Source organism: Giraffa tippelskirchi, chromosome 5 (genome assembly GCF_054371585.1).
Source record: "Giraffa tippelskirchi isolate mGirTip1 chromosome 5, T2T-mGirTip1v1.2.pri, whole genome shotgun sequence".
Classification (NCBI taxonomy): domain Eukaryota; kingdom Metazoa; phylum Chordata; class Mammalia; order Artiodactyla; family Giraffidae; genus Giraffa; species Giraffa tippelskirchi.
The window spans coordinates 91,362,298-91,366,880 of record NC_137279.1 but is presented as its reverse complement, the minus strand read 5'-3'; the positions used below and the strand labels follow the sequence as shown (position 1 = coordinate 91,366,880).

General features: G+C 39.1%; 1 pseudogene; it reads right to left on the bottom strand.

Annotated features, from left to right (window-relative positions):
- Window positions 1-3,180: 3,180 nt before the first annotated feature.
- Window positions 3,181-3,984, bottom strand: LOC145506487 (small ribosomal subunit protein eS6 pseudogene; annotated as a pseudogene).
- Window positions 3,985-4,583: the final 599 nt, after the last annotated feature.

Sequence of the window (4,583 nt, the reverse complement as noted above, 5' to 3'; positions counted from 1 at the left end):
TTGAGGGAAATATAAATCAAAAATACAATGAAATATCACCTCACACCTATCAGAATGACTATCATCAAAAAGAACACAAATAACAAATGTTAGCAAGGATATGAAGAAACGAGAACCCTCAAACACTGTTGGTGAGAATGCAAACTGGTGCAACCACTGTGGAAAGCAGTATGGAGTTTCCTCAATAAGTTTCCTCAATAAGACTAAAAATAGAATTATCATATGATTCAGCAATTCTACTCCTGGGTATATATCAAAAAAAAAAAATCAAAAACACTAATTTGAAAAGATACACACACCCCAATATTCATAGCAGCATTATTTACAATTACCAAGACATGGAAACAACTGTGTCCATCAACAAATGAATGGGTGTAAAAGATGTGGTATATCTATACAATGGAACATTACTCAGTCATGAAAAGGAACAAAATGTGGCCATTTGCAGCAACATGAATAGATTTGGAGGGCACTGTGCTAAGTGAAACTAGTCAGACAGAGAAAGGCAAATGCTGTATAATATAACTTATATGTGGAATCTGAAAGAACAATAAACTAGTGAATATAACAACAAAAAAAAGCAGACTCAATTACAGAGAACAAATTATTGATTACCACTGAGGACAGGGGAGGGCAGAGGAACAATATAGGAGTAGGGGATTAAGAGGTACAAACCCTTAGATATAAAATAAGCTACAAGAATATATTGTATAACATGGGGAATACCATAAATGTTTTATAACAACTATAAATGGAGTATAACCTTTAAAAATTGTGAATCGCTGTATTGTACACCTGTAACTTACATGGTACAGCAAATATACTTCAATGAAAGAAGGAAAAACAACTATTTCCAAAAGGCCAAAATATCTTGATCAAGATCACATGGCTTTTAAGTAATTCAGTTGGAATTGTAACAAAGTCCACTTGCTTCCAGAGCACACCTTCTTAGCCTCTGCACTGTGATTCCCTTTTGTAAGTATAATTCCAGGAAAGTCCAGAAAAGCAGGTTTAAGTACCCTGGGCAGACAACACACCAAAGACATAAGGACAGCCAGGGCCTGTCTTCTACCAGCAGGACATGGACAGCCAGGAAGGATGCACACAGGAGAATCAAGTTTACTGGTTTCCTCCCTGTGGACTCTACTCTTTTGGCTTCCATCACCCATTCTCCTCTCTCTTGAATTTCTCACTTCAGGTACCTGGGGAGTGAGAGGCCATTAAGACTTTGTCCTGTCCTGAGGGAGGCCACAGCTCAGGTGTCCTGCCTGTCCCTTAGCATGCACAAGGGCCCTCAGCCTGACACAGGCAATGCTGATATTTTAAGAAAGTCTAAGAATTTTTTCCTGACCATTTTTAGAATGTTTTAGCAATTTTGAGACTTGGTGACAAGAAAATAATTAATAATAATCATCTAACCATAAATAATGGAATCTATTAAGATACCATACGAAAAAACACCTGCAATTATAGGTCCTCTGAAACAACTTACTTTGTCTTCAGATTTTTCTCATGATGAGTTGAAAATAAATGCTTTCAGGAAGTGTCCTTATGTAAGTCTTGTTATCCCCTCAGGAGTACCACAAAATAGTTTGTTTTTTTTTTAAATACCTGAAGATTGTGCTAACATTCCCTGAATCCCAAGTCCTGGATCTTCCTTATTTTGAGCTCCTCTTCATCCTGGTCACTATGGGGAAGGGACGCAGGTAAACAAATGAGAGCAACAGAAGGAATCAATGGTGTTATTATATTTACAGGTGTTTACAGATAAGAGTCTGCCTACAATGCAGGAGACTCCAGTTCAATCCCAGGATCAGGAAGATCCCCTGGAGAAGGGATAGGCTACTCCAGTATTCTTGGGTTTCCTTGGTGGCTCAAATGGTAAAGAATCTGCCTGCAATTCAGGGGACATGGGTTCAACCCTAGGTTGGGAAGATATCCTGGAGGAAGGCGTGGCAACCCACTCCAGTATTCTTGCCTGGAGAATCCCATGGACAGAGGAGCCTGAGGTCACAAAGGATAGGATATTACTGAGCGACTAAGCATAGCACAGCAGCACAGATGTACACAGCCAATCCCACCAGGATCCCAATTTGTAGATCAATTACTATAGAAAAGCAGCCTGAGAGAGCCCCAGTAATTCTGACAATCACCTCAGAATGTCAGTCTTCACCTTCTCTCATCCAGGAAGCACACCTCAGTGACTTATCTTGTGGATTCAGTATCTCCCAGCTCTAAAGCCAACCCTGTGTAACATATGTGTACATTGAAAATCCTTGTCTCAGCAAAAGTGACTGGAATGAGTCTTCCTGACCAGATAATCTACAGGCATACCTCGGAGATACTGTTGGTTTGGCTCCAGACACTGCTATAAAATAACATTGCAATAAAGCAAGTCACAGGAATTTTTAGCTTTCTAGTGTATATAAGAGTTATATTTATACTACAATTTAGTCTGTTAAGTGTACAATAGCATTATGTCTTTAAAATGTACAGACTTTAATTTAAAATACCTAATTTGTGACTTCAGCAAGTCATAATCTTTTTGCTGGTGGAGGATCTTCCTTCGATAATGGTGCTGACTGATCAGGATGCTGATTGCTGAAGGTTGCAGCGGTTGTGGGAATTTCTTAAAATAAGACAACACTGAAGTTTTCCCAATTGACTGACTTCACAAAGTGTTTCTCTGTAGCACACAATGCTGTTCGATAGCATTTTACTCACAATAGAACTTCATTCAAAATTGGAGATACTATTACTGCTTTATCAATTAAGTTTGTGTAATACTTTAAATCCTGTGTTGTCATTCCAACAATCTTCACAGAATCTTTAGCAGGAGTAGATATCATCTCAAGATACCACTTTCTTTGTTATCATGAGATTGTGGCAGTTCAGTCACATTTTCAGGCTCCACTTCCAATTCTAGTTCTCTTGCTCTTTCTATCATATCTACAGTTACTTCCTCTGCAGAAGTCTTGCATTCCTTTAAGTCATCCATGAAAGCTGAAATCAGCTTCTTTCAGACTCCTGCTAGTGTTGATACTGTGACCTCCTCCTTTGAATCATGAATGTTTCAATAGTATCTAGAATGATGAATTCTTTCCAGAATGTTTTCAATTTACTTTGTCAAGGTCCATAAAAGGAATAACTATCTATCACAGTTTAACCTTCCAAAATGTATTTCTTTTCTTTTTTTTTTTTGATATCTGATCTTATTTATTTGTTACTCTTAGAACATCTCATTTTTGACTGTACTCAGACGTAGAAGTAGAAACTCTCAGAGAGGACAGCCTCCGTCCTTTGGCAATCTGTTCCTGCCGTTTTCTTTGGCCTCCTTCATTCTCTTGGCCAAAAGTTTAGCATATTCTGCAGCCTCTTTATTTTTCTTAGTACGCTGTTTCTTCAGAGCAATACGCCGGCGTTTGTGTTGCAGAACTCGTGGAGTCACGAGACGCGGAATTTTGGGTGCTTTAGTCCTAGGTTTCTTACCGTCTTTGTTTAGGGGCTTTCGCACAACATACTGGCGGACATCATCTTCTTTAGAGAGATTGAAAAGTTTGCGGATTCTGCTAGCTCTTTTGGGATCGAGGCGACGAGGCACTGTAGTATCAGTGAGTCCAGGAATATCCTTCTCCACTTTTTTCACGATGACCAAATTGAGAACACTCAGATTGGCATCCACAATGCAACCCCATACAGATTTGCGCTTTCTCTCTCCAGTCCTCCTTGGTCTGTAACAGGAATGCTCCTTACTCAGTAGCAGGCGAACTCGGCCATGGGTCAAGACACCCTGCTTCATGGGGAAACCCTGCTTATCGTTCCTGCCACTGATTCGAACCACATAACCCTTCCATTCTTCACCCAGGCGTCAGCAGCAACTTCTGTGTCCATACACTTCTCGTAGAAGGTTCAAAGTTTTCGTTCATTGTCCACTTCAATGAGCTTCTGGCAGCCAGTAACCAGGAAAGAGATGTTCAGCTTCATTCTGAAGCAGCCGACAGCCTCCGCGGCGCCACGAAAAAGAGACCCCCAAAATGTATTTCTTAAAGAATAAGACTTGAAAGTAAAAATTACTCCTAAATCCATGGGATGCAGAATGGATATTGTATTAGCAGGCATGAAAACAATTTTAATCTTAATGTACATTTCCATGAGAGCTCTCGATTGACCAGGTGTATTGCCAATATGCAATAATGTTTGGAAATGATTCTTTTTTTTCTGAACAATAAGTCTCAACGGTGGACTTAAAATAGTCAGTAAACCATGTTGTAAATAGATATGCTGTCATTCAGGTTTTGTTGTTTTATTTATAGAACATGGGAAGAATAGATTCATCACAATTCTTAAAGGCCCTAGGATTTTGGAATGGTAAATGAGCACTGGTTTCAACTTAAAATCACTTGTTACATTAGCCTCCAACATAAGAGTCAGCCTGTTCTTTGACGTTATGAAGCCAGGCATTGACTTCTCCTCTCTAGTTATGAAATTCCTTGATGGCATCTTCTTTTAATATAAGGCTGTTTCATCTACATCAAAAATATGTTGTTTGACTAAAAATAAAGTTACCATATTATCCACTAACT